Source organism: Barbus barbus (assembly GCF_936440315.1).
Source record: "Barbus barbus genome assembly, chromosome: 7".
Classification (NCBI taxonomy): domain Eukaryota; kingdom Metazoa; phylum Chordata; class Actinopteri; order Cypriniformes; family Cyprinidae; genus Barbus; species Barbus barbus.
The window spans coordinates 18,193,002-18,211,893 of record NC_136735.1 but is presented as its reverse complement, the minus strand read 5'-3'; the positions used below and the strand labels follow the sequence as shown (position 1 = coordinate 18,211,893).

The 18,892-nt window shown below is 35.2% G+C and overlaps 1 protein-coding gene across 2 annotated transcripts in view; it reads left to right on the top strand.

Moving 5' to 3' along the window:
* LOC306872211 (neuroligin-4, X-linked-like) overlaps nucleotides 1–18,892 on the top strand; it is a 119,332-nt gene that overhangs the window by 44,192 nt on the left and 56,248 nt on the right. The window lies entirely within an intron of this gene.

The window sequence follows — 18,892 nt, the reverse complement described above, 5'->3', positions numbered from 1 at the left end:
TGAAGAATTTAAGAATAGATAGAATGTTATATAAATAAGACCTATGCAGTTATGGTCATGAAATGCAAACACAATATTTATGATTTTCTTATGAATCTTTTTCCTGTTGGAAGAAGTCCCAGATGAGTTCAGTTTCTTGACCGGTTTTGCTTCAGTGTTATTGTGCTATTATAGTATTTAAAAAATGTTCATATTTAGAAGGAGCTTTTTTTCAGTTGTAGTTTATGGTCTAGTAATTTGATATGCCTTTTGTCATTTTTTTTTTTTTTTTTGGTAACACTTTAAGGACCAATTCTCGCTATTATCTAGTTGCTTATTAGCATGCATATTACTAGCATACTCACCATTTATTAGTACTTATAAAGCACATATTAATGCTTGTATGACCCTATTTTAGATCCCTTAACCCTACCCATACCTAAACTTAACAACTACATTAATATTAATAAGAAGTAAATTAACAGTTTATCAAGGGATTTTTTTTATTAGCTTTAATTTATTTTTATTTTTGCTAGTAAATTTTGTATTTAAACTTAATTTATTTAAGATAGTAAGGCAACATTTCTGTTTTTCATATTTAAATTTGATCTGTTTTCAGCTTTATTACAATTAAAACAATTGAAATGTAATAATACATGAAATGACTGATGTTGTTTTACGTAGCCAGTTCTAGTTTATTTGTCTTTGCATCATGACCAGGCAAAATTGCCCTCATAAAACATAATGATTATCTTCCACAAACTCGAGGAGGACAAATTCAGTACTTTATCAATATGAGAAAGGAATATTCCTACATTGATAGTCCTCAAATTCAGAATTTGTACTGTCTAAAAGTCCACTCTGGATTTCATAAACTCTTCTTTCACCTTTAATTCCAGTACAATTATGCTTCATTAGGACGTAGTATGTTTAATAATTTACGTTTAAGAATCTCAGTCTTTCAGCCTGTTACTTCTGCTATTGGATGTGGTGGTTAATATTGAAAAGGATCATAGTTTTATTCACAGTTCTCCACTTCAGCTGTTATTACAATTCATTATCAGCCACAGCTCTCTTTGAGGCTGACTATATTTAGATGTGTTGGAGGAAAGGGTATAGGCCTCTGCAAAAGTGTGCACTGCAGGAAAAAGGCAGTAGTTGGGGGAAAGAGAGGAAAGTGGCAGCAAGACCGAGGACAGGAGTGAGAGAGCACGAGCGAGGCCTTTGTTAAAAGTGTTTCTGCTTCTCTGCCTGACAGTGCTCAGCATGAAGGTGATGGAGATAGTCTAAGGTGTCTGGTTGTCCCTGTCTTTATGTAGAACAGTTTGAAGTGTGGTGGCAGTGAAAATAGTCCTAGATGGAGGGTAAAGTGAGATTGGAACATGTTCCCAAGCATATAAAATTGCAGGATCGTTTCCCTTTTGTACCCCTTCTTCAGAGAGCAAGAGCTCTTTCTCCACGACAAAAGTCATATTTTAACACCTCTGAGGTATCTTGGTTGTAGCGTGTGTGTGTGTGTGTGCACTGCACAGACTGCTGTCTAGTTGGCCCATGCCCAGTCCGCCACCAGCGAGACAGATTTTTTTTAGACCTAGTGTTGTAATGGCTTTATCCAGCTTTTAGACGCATGCTCACTGATTAGCCAAGGGTGAGAGGAGCAAGGGTGAAAATACTGTTTGCAGGAAGTAATGCATTTCTTTCTTGAAATGGCTTGTTATAGAACAAAAATTGTGGCTGAACATATGTAGACACATTTAAGATAGATACAGCGACCGTGTGGTATGCATAACAGGGTTGTTAGTGTCATAATCATGTGGGAAGTAATGCAACTGCATGGGTGTTTATTTACGTTAATTTTGTATAGACTGCATGGGCATGCATGAGATTTCTGTCGAATGTAACTGTGTGTGTGTGCTTTCATAATTGCTTCATCTGCAGTGGGGCACATGTGGCCTACCGATGATCCAGTGGAGGCTGTTAGGATGAACTGAGATATCTCTCTCTCTCTCTCTCTCTCTCTCTCTCTCTCTCTCACACACATGGCAACTTAAGCAGACTGCTGATGTGCTTCATATTACAGCAGAATGGGTCTGTTTCTGGGACTTTACTGTTCATCTCTGTGCATTATGGAAAACTTAGTTCCAATTTGTCATAATGAAGTATTTATGTAAATGAAGAATCATAATGGCTGTGTTCACACAGCAGTACTGAACAGCTTTTTTAAAATTGTTTAAGAGATGGCTACCAAGAGCCTTGAAACATTTAGGGTTAGTTCACCCAAAATTGCAAATTATCATTTACTTGGCCTCATGTTGTTACAAACCTGTATTGCTTTGTTTCTTCTGCTGAACAACTTCCTACAACTTTTCAAAATATCTTCTATGTTCAAAAGAAGTAAGACATGAACACAAATTTGAACAACATGAGAATGAGTAAATGGTGACATAATTAAATTTTTTAAATGGTTTAATTTGTGTTTTTGAAGAAGTATCTTATCCTTATCAATGCTGCATGTATTTAATTAAAAAGACAGTAAAAACAGTAATATTGTAAACAGAACTGTTTTCTACTTGTATATGTATATATAAGTGGTTAAGTTGTATTTATTTTTTAACACAAAAATATGGTTTGCACTGGTGCAAGCTATATATATATATATATATATAGCTTGCACCAGTGCAAACCATATTTTTGCATTAAAACAGAACTGTCAGGATTTACTAAAGACGTATTAAAACGCAGTGCGGTAACATTTGCGCTTGTCAAATTACTGGAATTTGCACCATTATTTAACGCCCAAAAAAAGCATGTGTTAATAAGCAGGGGGTAATTTGTGCTGCTCTTGGTAGATTGCGCTGATCATTATGGAAAGGATCTGGCTGCGTCTGTGCTCTTTAATGTGCGCATTGTTACTGAATCACGCACAGAATTTTCCCCTCCCTTCAGCACTTTTATTAAAGGGGTCATATAGTGCGATTTCAAGTTTTCCTTTCTCTTTGGAGTGTTACAAGCTGTTTGTGCATAGATAAGACTAAAAAGACTAAAGTCTCAAAGCCAAAGAGATATTCTATATAAAAGTTAAGACTCTGCCACGCCCCCCTAAAACGGCTCATTCAAACACGCCCTCACATGTCTATGCCACAGTGTGGCGAGATTTGCATAACACCGCCCAAATGTATACGCAAAGAAAGAAGGCGGAACTATTATTCTCGCTGTAGTGTTGTCGCTGCCGCCGACGCCATGTCCTGGAGACGCTGTGTTTTGTTGTGAAAGTGAAAGTACTTAGTTTGGGCTTCCAAAAGAGGACACAACTAGAAATCAGTGGTTAAGTTGTATTTACAACACTGTTCCAGAACAGTTCAACCCAAATATTGGAGTGTCTGCAGCACATTTTATGGAGGACTCTTTCCTGAACCTGGAAGAGTAATGTTAGTCTACAATGCTGGCTTGCAGAAAGGCTGTTTCTATAAAGTGGTGCAATTCCAAGGACAGTCTGACGCTTCTGACTCACAGCCTTACGTTTCTGCTACTGACTATTCAAACGTGAGTTTTGAACAGTGTAGAGTAGTGCTTGTTGTTTGTTGTTTCTCTGATCACAAATGCAGACATGGTAATGTTTACGTAAAAAGACAGCATTATAATCAGTAATTATGTCCCCACTGGATTCAACAAATGCCTCATTTATAATGGGTTTTATTGTTTTTGTGTCGTCGTGCCGGGACACAACATCACAATACAGTAAGGGACATTAGCATTAGCATAGCATTTCTTAAGTCTTTCTATACTGATCTGTAAGCCAGCATTTTTAACGTAGGTAATGGGTTATAGGCATTATTTGTGACTGTAAGTATGAACAGTTCAATTTGATTGCTTCACATCTGTTAGTAAATACTGCTGTCATTCCTAAACAGTGACAATGTTAATGAAGCCAATCAGATTAAAGTTCTTGCTGAACCTCTAGTAGACATGCACATCGGAAATCTGCTTCTTGAGATTTTACAGTCTATAACTGTAAAACTATACTGCAGAGAGTCCTGCAGAATCTCACTCTGGCTCTTTTTCAAGCAAGACACTATAAAACCTTCCCAAATCACCCTCTGAGTCGTTTAACAGACAGTAGCTCACGCTAATAGACCCCACTGCAGTGGGTCAATCTCTGTGGAGCCTTTATCCTATTCACTTCTGTCTCTGTCAGTCTGTCTGGTCTGGAAGGCTCCTACAGTTTCCCTGCGGCCTCTGTGAGTAGAGTCTCCACAGCAGGGCAAGGACATGCACAGCCCAGGGGAGGAAGGCCAAATGTGCTTCTGTCCTCTGAAATGCTTGCATGTGGGAAGAAAAAAAGAGAGATTAGGAGCGACAGAGAATGAGTAACAGAGGGCTTTTTTGGGTCGCATTTTAAGCAATAGCAATATAATGACGCAGTAATAATGGTGAGAATGTGCTTGGGTGTCTGTGGGCATGTCATGCTGTTCTCAAATGCCGAAAGGCAGAGTTGTTTGTTGTGGTCTCATGGTAGTTTTAATGACTTTGCTTTCTTTTGCACAAAAACAGAGATAGACGAGGAGAGGTGATGTAAGGTAATGGCAAGAGAGATCAGTGGAGGACTGTTGCAGGTAAATATGTTGAGAGTTAGAGTGGACAGAAGTGAGGGATCACAGACTATTGAGTAGATGAAAGATAGCATGCCAACACTAGGACAGGAAGGGCAGAAGAGGCTGCCAGAGAATGGGAGAGACGACATGGGAAACAGGGAGAAACAGAAGAAGAAACATAAAGAAAGAACATAAGAAGCAGAAGAAAGAGCATAAATTGTTATGGACGTTAGCACGTGTTTCAGGCACATTCTTCGAGAAAAGATTTGACTTCAGGCTGAATTAATTCATGTGAAGATGGTCAGATCCAACTTAAAATATTCATATCTTTGTTACTTCTTTTAAATAGAGATGATCGATTCTCCCGCGTAAATACTGCTCCAAGTGTTTTTAAACTCCTGATTTCACTATTTATTTAGTAAGGAATCAGGATGGGAATCTCTAGGAACCTCACAATTCGACTCAGTTATGATTTAGAAGGCTGCACTGTGATCATTATTGATGCGTCTCGATGCTTTTTTATTTATTAAACAAATGGAAGTTACAATTCTTGATCTACATTTACTTCATCTCATTAATTCGTTTTTTGTGCATTTTTATCAGATTGCTGATATAAGTAGATTACTTTTTAAAAAAAATAGCAAATTAATGATAAACTAAACCAATTGTATGTTAAGAATTATAACAAACTAAATATAGATTCAAAACATACAAGCAAATATAAAATAATAAGTGGAACAAAGAAACATATTACAAGTGATAAACAAAAATGACTTTCAATATCTGAGAGTGCTTTGAGTATCTGCAAGTTTCCAGACAGACACAGTAATGGATGTTTCTCTTTTTCTCAGCATTATTGCCATTTAATTATTACTGATGACTTCAGCGGCAGGTTTAATAGGCTGCATTCACACTAATGCACAGATCTGTTTCAACATATCAAATGTTGTGTTCTGTCCTTAAAACATAACTGACTGCCATTACATGAATCTTGCATTGTGAAAGCATTTGGAGATTCAATTAATTGAACTGCATATACAGAGCAATGCACAGCTGCAAACACACACAAAACTATGTGTATCCAGTATGTACTGCATTCCAAATGGCATAATGTAAGAGGAAACACTGAAATATATTGGCAGGTGAAAGGAAACGTTTTTCACATGCATTCTGAAATTTTCAGAATCGATTCAGAATCATTAAAGACAGACTTGCAATGCATTAGATTTTTTTTTTTCCCACGCCTATAATTTAGCTGGAAAATTACCATAGTATAACCTTAAAGGTAAATATTATTACTAACAACAACAACTGTATTACTATTACCAAATAGTTCTCATAGTTCTTATGTATTGCTAATATGAAACTACCTTTATGAACCTATAAAATATATGAACAATTTAAAATCTTTGACTGTTTCATGACATGGCTAGGTTAGTTCAGGTTGTAAAATGCCATATGAACCTAAAAAAATAAATAAAAAATAATGATATTTATGAATTATTACCTTATGATGATTATGTAAAACATTACATTGAAAAGTATACTTTTTAACAACTGTTAGGTTTAAAAAATAGTATTTAATATTGTATTTAATGGGTTAAGTCAGGTAGAAATAGCTCTTTAAGGTAAGAGTTGTGGGTCATCACATTTACAGTGTACTCAATCCCTGATATTTAAAATAACTGATTTTCTTGTTGCTTTGTCCCCTCATAATTCCCTGTTATTTCTGTACTTTATTGATCCAAAAAAAGAAAAAAAATGCAAAGGATAGGATGGATGAGGAAGGAGGTTTAAGTTGAGAAATTGAGGTGACTGCCTGAGGGGAGTCTTCAAAGTGTGACACATGCAGCGCATACAGCGCTGGTTAACGTCTTCCCATTACAATCAGCTCAGAACACAAACAATAAGCAAACAAGCCTCTTTGGAATGGCACTGATGCCCAAGGCGGCTGAGAAAGCTGATTTACCAGTACCAAAAGAATAAAAACAAAACCTAATTAAAGGCAGATCAAGCCCCAACTGACATTTCCCTTTTGACACATAAACACACACCTCTAAAGGCTTTTAGAAACGCAGACCTCTAGGATTTATATAAATGAGCAGAATCCTCTCCGGATGATGCAAGCCCTCTTGTAGTGATTCTTCAGACATTTTGAATCATCATGGCCCTGTGAGAGGGTCTGGCAGCTCTGATAAGGAAGGCTACCTTGAGAGCCACTTGTTGAAATTCCTCCATTTTGTAATTTTACGTTGTAGCATGAATCTTTCAAACATTAAATATGGTTGCTGTATTTTTATTTTTTAAATGATTGTTGAAAAAAAATTAATTAACAAGTCATTGAAGATTTAGCTTTTACAATAGCTTTTGTCTTAAGAACCTTTAAAGAATGCAGACTGAAATCAGCCCCAGTTCTGCCCTTATAAAGTTTGGATGTCTATGCTTGGCTTCCTTCGTAAAGGTCATTGTTGTCATATTTCTCTGTGAAGCCAGTATTATAATGGGCTGTGAAGTATTATTATTATTTATTTATTTTTAAACCACATTCCATCTATTTGTGAAAAGGAAAACACATTATTGTGTACTCAGATCTACTGCCTTCAGCTGTAATTGTGGTGTTTTTTAATTGCACACTACTGTTCAGAAGTTTGGGATGTTTTGTTTTTTTTAAGTATATGCTGACCAGGGTTGCGTTTATTTATTGCACAAATAAAATGCTTTTATAAAATGCTTTTATTGCATTTATTTACTGCATAAATAAAAATGCTGCTACAGAAATAATTCTAATATGCTGGTTTGCAGCACAAGAAACATTTCTTAATATCAATGTTAACAACATTTGTGCTGCTTAATATTTTGTGTAAACTGTGCTGCATTTTATTGATTGATTGACTGTTAAATAGAAAGTTCAAAAGAACATGTATTAAAAAAAAAATAATAAATATATATATATATATATATATATATATATATATATATATATATATATATATATATTATAACAGTTAAAGACTTTACTGTCCATTTTCACCAATTGAATGTGTCATTGATTAATAAATATATTAATATTATTAAAAATAAATGATCCCAAAGATAAACCACTTTATGAAAATTGAAGCCAAATTTAAGACAATAAAATTAGAATGAATTGATTAAAGACTGAGTTATGAATGATGGTTTGTGAATGTGGTAAACTGCAGCTTACCTTAAAAATCTGTTTCTACATGACCCACAGTTGGTATAAATTAATGTATTTAGGGTAATTCTGATTTAAAAACGAGTTAACATAGATGTTCCCTTTTTTTCTTATAGGCCTTGCAGATGGATATAAATAAGGAATAAATAAATAGAATGACATTTCCTGAATTGCAAATGTAACTTCTGGTAGCGCACAGCTAATTCAATCCAAATGCCATCTCCAAGATTCAGCCTGTTCTTACATTCTGAATTTTGCCTAGCCCTGCAATAACTAGATCAGAAACTAGATCAAACAAATGTGCATGGTTGTTTACAGACCCGCAGACATCAGTCAACATTCCTCGTCCTGTCATCTGACTCTCATGTCAGATTTGCACAGTCTGGTATAATCATATCTCCACACTGAAACAGGAGCTCAATTTGCCCTCAAAGTGGACCTTCTTCATGAACCAGATGTACTGGAGAGATCTGGCCTTGTTTTCACCATAACTCCAGATGGCCTGGTCCCTGTGAGAGGAGGAGACCTCACTGTGTTGATTGGTTAATCCTATAAATTCTGTCTGAAGATCTGTGGATGGCAGCTTGTCACTCAGGGATGCAGTGTGCTGGGGCACAAGAGGGCAAAGGGTTAATGTGAATATAGCTGCTGCCTCTCTGGCTGGTTCAAGCCTCGTGTTCAGTCATGCTTACCCTGTTTTGGGCTGCTGTGCCGGGGGAGATTCGAAACTCTTTGCCCTGCACACGTTCGGATGCTAATGTGCTGTTTGCTTGTTTTTGTTTTGAGCTGCGGCATAGCAGTGCCACGGGATGGATGATGTAATTGTGTAGGGCATTAAATCTTGAAATTACAATAACATTGAGAGCATAGACAAAAGTAGGGAGAAACATAATGAGGCATAACGGAAAAGCCATGTAAACATCCAATGACATGACCTTGACTTGATATTTGGGGACACTAAATTGTTTTATTTGTGTCAGTTCATTTACTGTTCTACCGGTAAATGGGGTTAAAGAAGGCTCTCAACTGCAGCCAGTTACAAAAATGATTTTCTTTGTACAGTTTTCCAAACATGGATCACTTTGTTTGTTTGAGGGGTCAAATGTCCTGTAGTGTGGTTGAAAAAGCAATGCCTACATTAAAGGGATAGTTCAACAAAAAATGAAAGTTCTTTCAAAACTATTTTATCAATGTCCTCACTACCTTTCTGGGCCTTGAACGTGTCAGTTGTGTTGCTGTCTATGCAGGGTCAGAAAGCTATCTGATTTAATAAAAGATGAATGAAGCTCTTAACTTGTTTGGAACGACATGAGGGTGAGTAATTAACCCTCTGGGGTCTGAGTTGATTTTGGAGCCCTTGAGATGTTTTGACATGCCCTGATATTTGTGCTTATTTCAGCTACTTAAAACATACTATTGACCAACATGTATTTTTTTTTCTGTATTCAGCACAAACTATGCTACAATAATATGTGACCAAGGTGGATGTTTGCATTTTTTAGAAAAAAAAAATATTATGCGTGGTTAGTAAGTTTTTGGGGGGGAGAAATGTAGCTGAAATAAGGCCATAAAACCCACACTAAATAGTCCTGAATAAGACTTTTGAGTAATCAGTCTTGTAGGCTTGAATATTTCATAAAAATTATGTGAAAATCATTCTGCTAACTCATTCACAGAAAACAATATATTGATTTAAATTTGTAAAGACATGTTTTGTGATCGAAAGCCAATATGCGAGGGAGTGGCAATGGCCTTGAATATTGATTTTCACCCGAGAGACAAAGGGCCCTCCCCTAATGGCCCCATAATCAGTGTGACTCTGACTTTTGAGGCAGGTAAGACAGAATGTGAGGAGATTGATTTTTTTTTTTTTTATTATTATTTGTATTTTATTTACAAGACAGTATAATCAAAACACACATAATGAAGGTCAAATACACATTATTGTGCACACTGATCTAACCACAGAGATGTGAACAGACTTTGAGTCATTCCTGCAACAGATACTGTTCAACAAGTGAAACAAGTAAATCATAACTGATATGTATGGGTGTTATTTAAGTGTTTCTGCTTATTTCCATGGATTCAAGGAAAAAAAAAAGTAGTCAAGGATCTTGTTTTACCGTAGAATATGAGTGTAGTTGAATATCTGATGTTGGTACAGCGCTCTCAGAGGAAAACAGTTTGAAGAAAGTCAGCAGGATTCATCTGCGGTGCAGGCATGTGATTCAATAAAATACAAACAACCAAAACAAAACAAATATATATATATATATATATGTATATATATATGTTTTGTAGCCATAGACTCATGCATGCTTTGTACTATCGTAAAAACAAAAACATTTTATATCTGAGAACTAATTATTATTGTTTAGCACATTATTAAAATCTATTTGTGAACAGAGTAGGCTATTAATAATAAACATGTTCTGATTCGTAGCATTGATCATGTTACAATGTACTCTTGTATTAATTTTAATATTTTATATAGAGCATGTAATGATTCTGTAGCCACAGACACACATATGCTTTGTACTACAAAAGGATGTACTTTGTACTATAAAAAAGGATATTTTATATCTGCGAAACTAATTATTATTGTTAAGCACGCTATTAAATCTATTTGTGAACAGAGAATTATTAATAAACATGGTCTAAACATTCTTAGATGCATAGCATTCATCATGTTGTCGTTTGGGAAAAAGCCAAATAAACGTTTTCAAGTTTATGTCACAATAACACATTAACTAATGCAAAAAAGAAACATTACTTACTCATCAGATGATCTCCTCTTCTGGATGAACTCTTATTTTGAGGGAAATCCAGCCTTTACTCAGCGCGTCTCCTTCCAGAAACGAACAGTAGCCCCGACAAACGATCTTGTTTTGTTTATGTTGGGCGTTTACACGTGCACGCGGCTCACGTGGATATTTACATATGAACAGTGCTAGCCGCGAGGTGGCGGGATTGAGATAATGAGTTAGATGGGACAGACTGAACATAGTGTTGGTTTCATACGGATTACTTCATCACAGAAAGTTTGTTTTCGATATGACTTACTTCATTTAAAAGAAGACTTCAAGCTTTCCATAGATATAACTACCATGTCTCTGTGTTGAGTATTTGCTGAGTTACAGTTCATTTTAGTGACGTGTTTCAAAAAGCAGTTCGCAGAGATGGAGAAGACAGAGAGCGCACCCAGTTTGTTTTCTTTTTTTCCCCAAAAACACAAAGTTTTGTTGTAATCGTGAGTGTACACAAAAAACGTAGACACTTAACAGTTTCGATTGATGTATAACACTTATTCGTGTGACTAAAATCAACAAAGTATTTTTAGAGTCTTTTGCACTGATAAGAAAAAAAATTAGCTCCAGAGAGTTAATAACAGAATTTTCATTTTTGGGTGAACTATCCCTTTAACACTCAAAAGTTTGGGGTTGGTAAGATTTGATTGATTGATTGATTGATTGATTGATTGATTGATTGATTGATTGATTGATTCTTTAGAAAGGACGCATTAAATTGACAAAAAATAATGGTAAAGACAATCAATCAATCAATCAACCAATAAATGAATACTCTTTTGTAACTGTCTATTCACCATTTCTAGAAAAATATGAAGCTGAAGCAGCACAACTTTTCAACATTGATAATAATAAGAAATGTTTCTTGAGTAGCAAATCAGAATATTAATTATTTCTGAAAAATCATTTGACACTGAAGACTGGAGTAATGGCTGCTGAAAAAATATTTAAATTACAGTAGAAAACAATCATATTAATATTTAATATATTTAACAATATCACTGTTTTTACTTTATTTTTAATTAAATAAATTCAGCCTTTGAGAGCATGATGGATGGATGGATGGATGGATGGATGGATGGATGGATGGATGGATGGATGGATGGATGGATGGATGGATGGATAGATAGATAGATAGATAGATAGAGAGATAAAAATCCTTAGACTGATTACTTTAAATGAACATACCTACACTTATAACACAATGGTTCATCCAGTGCGAAGCCGTTGGTTTGAGAATGACCATCATAGCTAACATCACAAGTATAATCACAAAAGATTCTTGAAAAGAGTTCCAAAATAAAATATTTGCTTTGCATCACATGATAGCAGCTGACATAGCATACTCTGTGAATCATTACATAAATGCCAACCCAATCCCCCCGGAGGGCTGCAGGGTGTCCTCTATGCAGTGCACTCAAAGATACTCATCATGACTCCACTAACCTCTAGCAGTGTAGGTAGGCTAGCAGATTCAGTGGAAACACAGAATTGTATTTATGCTCTGCATACTGAGTGAACACTGTGTAAAGCATCTTACTATACAGCCTTGATTTAGGTGTCATAAAACTGACAGATATAGAGAACATGAAAAAAATTCAGGGAACAGGGTGACAAGATGTCAGCTTATTGCCAAAGGACCAGCAACAGGAATCAAAATGCAGCACCCTTTTAAATGCATCACATCATAATGTCATGTTTCTTGTCATGTTTGTATGATGCATGATACTGTCATTACCTACAACCCTAATATCCACACATACTAGGTTTGATGACTGTAACATACTAAACATCCAAACATCTGCACCAGTATGCAGGAAATGTAGTGCATCAACAGCAAAAGAACAGACTAATCACAATTTGACTGAAGGAAAGGCTTGATTTGGGACTGTGGCATGGAGATGATGAAATTGTAACTACCTTGGCAATGTCGTTGCTTTGCTCAGCAGGGCTGCAGTGCAAATACTTAAACATTTCTAGCCTTGCTCTAGCCAAAAAAGACCTGATCTTCATTCTCAAGGGTTTTTAGTAGATACACTCTAAAAAATGCTGGGTTAAATACAACCCAGTGCTGGGTAAATATTGGACCGAACATATGCTGGGTTGTTTTCAACCAACAGTTGGGTTAAATGTTTAACCCACATGATATCTCAAGATAACTCTACATGCTATCTTGTGTAGTTTTAGATGGCTACCACTTTTACATCAAAGGTTATTCTCTTTATCCAGTACAGACACTTAAGCCTCTGTCAGAGGACATTACTTAAATGCTCTTATCAAGACATTCTCACATTTGTACATAGGTGCTATGGAAATGAAGGTGGAGGGAAAATGGGCTCAGCTGGACTTGGCTGCTGAATGGTCATGTGATCAAACCATGAACTGAACACATGAAATGTCGTGAGCGATGGAATTTACGAATGCACTGGAACAATGCAGCTTAATTGGTGAAATATGAGTTTTCACTTAGAAGGTTTCACTTAGAAGTTTTCACTTGTTCTAGCTGTACATATCAACACATTAGGAGTGTAACACTCCATGGAGACACTAATTAATACTGCATAATGAGATGTATAGCTATTTTGGAGCATTATGGATGTAATGTGAAGCAGGTATTTAAATGTTTAACCCAACCCCTGGGTCTAAACAACCCAATCGGTGGGTTTGTCCATATTTTACCCAGCACTGGGTTGTAGTTAACTCAGCATTTTTTAGAGTGTAGTATTGACGTTAGGATCAATGACGTACATGCCACTTATTTTTGTCCTATCAATTAATTGATACAACTGTCCTGATTTCATAATGAAGAAAAAAAATATCAGTATTGGACTCGGAGAAAATACGTGGTATTGATGTCTACCTTATATATCAATTTACTTGAAATATATTATTTGACTTTTTTATGACAAGGCAAGGTAAAGGATGCAAAAAAAAAAAAATATATATATATATATATATTTTTTTTATAATAAAAATAAAAATAATTAAGATACTCTCATGGTATTCAGTATGGTTATACCACTTGATATTGGTCAAGTCTTGTTGTCAGAATTGATTATTCTCTCTTTCTTGTGAATATACCTGTAAATTAATGTTAATTTTGCAAGCACACAGCTTGCCAAACAAGCAGTTCTAATAGCTGCTAAAGTGTGCCAAGTGTTAAATAAACTGCATTTGGCTAGTTATGTGAAAAAAACATCCTCTTTGTTTTCCCAGAGAAGGAGGGACAATAGTAACACAGTGATGTGTTACCAAATGTGCTGTTGCACAATATTGCACATTTTACTGTCCCATCACTTGCTCACCAATTGATTCTCTGCAGTGAATGGGTGCCGTCAGAATGTCCAAACAGCTGATAAAAACATCACAATAATCCACATGACTTCAGTCCATTACTTAATGTCATGTGAAGCAAAAAGCTGTCTTAATAACTAAAAAAAAAAATATTGATGGACTCTCATTCTGACGGCACCCATTCACTGCAGAGGATCCAATGGTGAGCAAGCGATGTAATGCTAAATCTCTCCAGATTTCAAAGGGTGAACTATACCTTTAAGAATTGGGAAATTACAGTGGCAGATTTCCATTTTTCCTTCATTTAAATTCGTCATTAGCCTATTAGCCTGATATATGTAAAGCAGATTGAAATGGTTTATACTATTAGATGTACTGAGATATAAAAGGAGTGTGAATGTGTAAAAATGCTGCTTACGAAGTAAAACAATTAGACACTATAATGTAGAAAATGTCACAAAGCTGCTGAATGGTGTGCTCTTTCAAGTTTTAAATTAGTTCTTGAGGTTAAAGGTCTCAAATATATTGCTGTTTTGTTCTAATTAGTATGATTGTCATGACTGTCCTCTTTAACATCACTTGCCTTATCAACATAATCATCATTCAGACCCCCATTTCTTCCCTATTCATTTCCTGTCTTGCACTTTTGGCTAATTTTAAATTATGCATACTGTTTTGATGTAGTGGTCTGATTAGAATTCATGAGAAATGTTTTAAATATGCTGTTAACAGACATATAAAGGAACGTTAATGGCTTGACACTAATTACTGGATGATCCCTGCTGAGAATGATTTTAATTACATGAGCTTGGATCCGATTAAGGCCTTCACTATAAGTTGATATTCAGAATGTCAACATGAGCAGCGCATATTATAAACTCCTCCAAATATACCAAATTTACTGCACCTATATGTACAAGGCAATGTGCTTAAATGCCAGTTTACAGATTATAGAGCGGGTCTGGGTATTTAAGTCACTGAGAAAAACCCTAAAATATATATATTTTTTAGCTGCTTTGTGTGGACTTCCCTGATCTTCTGTGTAAATACACAGCTGTTTCTCAATGTTGCTTATTTTGCAGGTGACAGATCAAAAGCTTTAGAAATCTTAAATATGCATATTCGCCGTATTGGTAGACATCTTATGTTTGTCTGATCACTAAGTGTGAACTTGAGAGTAATTTTGCGGCTTGGATTTCTCCACGCCCTAGTACTCTAAAATTAATCTTGATTGAGTATTTTATATCAGACTTTGACCAAAGACCATACTGTTAGATGAGCGCTTATTACTGTCTGTAATTGTATGTATGAGCAGATTTGTGCCACAGCTGTTCTCCGGATGATGTTTAGAAAAGACTAAGGAAATCCTGTAACAGCATGTCTTTCCCTATTTTCTGCTTCATACAAATGATACACATGAACACGTTTTCATCCACCATGCTGCGATGAAAGACAAGAGATCTAATTTAGAAACCATGAGATTTCCTTCACAACAACAATGCTTAGGGTTAGACTATTGTTCAGTTTGGCGTAGTGTTTAGCTAATCCATCTGCTGATTGTTTTTTAGGCCAAGGGCACTCTTTAGATCCTTCAGAATGGATGCTTGAATTACATTCGATACCAAGCTGTTCACTGAAGCAGGTATCTGCCCGAGGAGCTGAAACTGAGAGCTGTCAGAGCAGATGTCGTCCATCCATAGCAAATCTTAGATAAAGAAGGAATGAAAACAGAATGTAGTGTAACGTGGAGCTTTCTAGCAACTCGAGCTGAAAGAGAGCAGTCGATTTTCTGTTATCTTCAGAAAATGGCCACAGTATTTCAAAATAAATAAATAAATAAAGTAAAAAGTTAATTTGCATATGTTATCTAAGAAATGGATTCTTCTCCACGATTAAAGGAGATTAAAGATGAATGCATCTCATTCAAGTGTGCGTATGCACCAATTTGTGCATGGAATCTACGTACGAACGTTTTCACAACTTATGATTCACTATAATCTTGTGTCTGTATTTTCCTAAAATGCACTTGAAAAAAGGGAAAAAATGCTACTTTAGTTGTTCTACTTAAAAATGTCATGTTTAATTCAACATGTTTTTTTTTTTTTTTTAATTTAAAAAAACACACGGCATCACATACTCAGGTTAATATTAAATATTGCACACATATATTTATTCTTAAATATATTTCATAACATACAGGGAATTACTTCAAATGAAAAATTCAGTGATAAAATTTACTGAAGAAGGCGTAGTGCTGGAACGTTTTATGATTCTGCATTAAGACATTACGTTTATAAGTGAGTGTGGATCCTGCTATTTTCATTTGAAGTAATTAAGATTTTTTTACTGATCTATGAACTGGTAAATATTGGTTGAACACAGTGATTTCACTTTTTTAGATAATATACAGGGAAAGAATAAGAAAAGCTGCATTAAAACTGAATCTGTGAGGTTTATCTGTATCAACACAGATGTGTGTATGTACAGCTGGCTAATTAAACGTATTGGTCTATATTAAATGGTGTTTGAACTGGTTTTGAGGATGGCACACTTGTCATTGCTTAGGGATCTTGCTACTTTTGTTTTTAGATGAGAATATATCTTTAGAGAGCACCATAAGTTTGCTGGGAGTGACACAATAACTGTAAAGGAAAGGTAGTGTGAAAAACTGCGATGGCTATGGTTTGGGTGTTTTGGGCAAATTACTTACCTCAGTCGCTCATTTAGAATACTCAAAATTCATTAACATTATTAAGGTTAAGAAAAAAAAAGTAGAACATTTTTAATGAGAAGTAATGTACACACATTAGTGAATGAGACCCAATGTTTACAGTGTGAGAAATCATCCTCCCATCTTAACTACAATGCTTACTCATCACCCTTTCATCACAAAATTGCAACACCTTTTTTCCCCTATTTATTTAATCTGTCTGTATCCAGACAATTGATTTTTTTTATTTTTATGCTATGTGAGTCTGCTGTCGCAGTTACGCTGCTGCTTTGCTTGCAAGCTGCATATGTGAGCTATGTGAAACAGGTCTTACATAACCTCACGCCAGAGAAGCTGTTTATACTCTAATTAACAAGAGAACATGTAAATTAATGTGCATATAGCTGTAGATTCCCCCAGTGCTTTAATAGAAATGAGGATTTGCATATTTGCAAATGCAAATCACAGTAAACAACTGTATAAACGTTGATGTGCAATCATGGTCGTCATTTGCAGGATTATAAATAGTTTATTTTATTTTTTTTATCATGTCATCTATTCTGTGATCGCGCACTTCTTTTTTGAGTTTTAATTAATGATGATCTCAGATAAAATTGAAGGGAGGACCAAATGAAAATTATGTTCTTTGTAATACGATGACACAGACATAAATGACATTGTCATATGGAGACAATTTAGACATTGAGTGCACATGTGAAACGTTTTATTTGCTTTTCAATTTATAACAGTATAGACTTTATCACTATTGTGTTCATAGAAATTATTATAGCTGTAAAAAAAAAACTGTAATTAGCCAGTTTAATTTTATTGTGCAAAGTTACATTACTAAAATGCACATCAGAAGATAACAGTTATATATATTGCCATGACAACCTTTTTTTTATTCATCTGTTTTGGGTAATAGCATCGAGCACTTCATGATTGTCTGGTTGCATAAAAGTAAGAACTATTTGTTTGACGAATTATTACAAAGATTAGAGTCCCGATCCCTGTGGTGCGCAAGCCGGCTCTGAGCTTAGCTACCAAATTTCTTCATTTAAAATTTAATTTGGCTGTTTGGATTCATGGTGTTCCTCCTTTTTTCATATCAATGCTTAATTTACTTCAACAGTATCTTAATACTACTTAGTCCAAGATTAATTTTAATTGTTTGTTCAGCATCCACAGTCATAGTGATGTGAAATGTGAAGCTAGTAGCCACAATGCTGTCATTAAAGTGCAGCATGATGTTGTTGAGATGCGGATTGAGTCCTGAGTGTCTAACTAGATGTTGCAGCTGAGGGAAAACTCTACACATGTAGAACACTTGACAGAGGAATTCAATATATTTTACAAAAGAGACCCATTTGAGCTGCTGTCATGGCTCATTGGTAACATGTTTGCATCATTTGTAGAGTGCTGGTGTTTTGTGTGGATCTTGGCCTTTGTAAAGAACTCCAGCTCTTGTTGATGAAGAGGATTTGTTTGTGTTTTGACGTGGCTATATATTTACTTAGTATCGATCGATCCCTAATGTGTCCTCTCCACTCCCCTCTCAGGGCTGCATAAAATGTTTCAATGACACAACAAAGACTCTTAGTGGCCAAGTACTTTCTACAAAAAGAACAAACTCTATCAAAGAGTTTCTGCCAGACGAATGAATTAGAGACAAAATGAGGCTAAATGCCATCGCTAATTGGTGCCATCTTTCATATTACTGGATCCATATTGGACCATTAAAGTTGCTCTTTAGGTTAGGTTTTGGCTGAACAATAAAACTGTTTCTTTGTATGTCAACGTGAAGCCAGCTGTTGATTATTACACAGTTAACCCTTGAATCAGAGGACCAGCTGTCATAGTATGAACGAGTCATTTAATATTTCCTATTAAAATCTCCTTGGTAACCACTGAAGTAGTTACTGTAAGATGAACTACTAATTAAGGTTATTGTAAGTAAAATTGTTCATTTTTAAATGCAGGAAATTAAAATGATTATTATTTGGATTCCACTTGAATGTTTTTATTACATTTTTGCTGTCAAACAGCATGTCTAATTGATTCAATTCATAAAATATTCACAGTTTAACAACTTATTAAAATTTTGACAGGGCCCAATCTGTTTCATTTTTTTCACAACTTTTTTTTTCTGTCTATTCATTGTTTATAATTTAATCCAAATGTATTATTAAAACTGTGGTATTGTAGCAGCTTTACTGTATAAATTAAAACATAGTTACAAATTTAATTTGATTGTGTGATTTTCTGTTTTTATAAACAGTGTTATTATTAGTTGTACTACTAGTCAAGTCAAGTC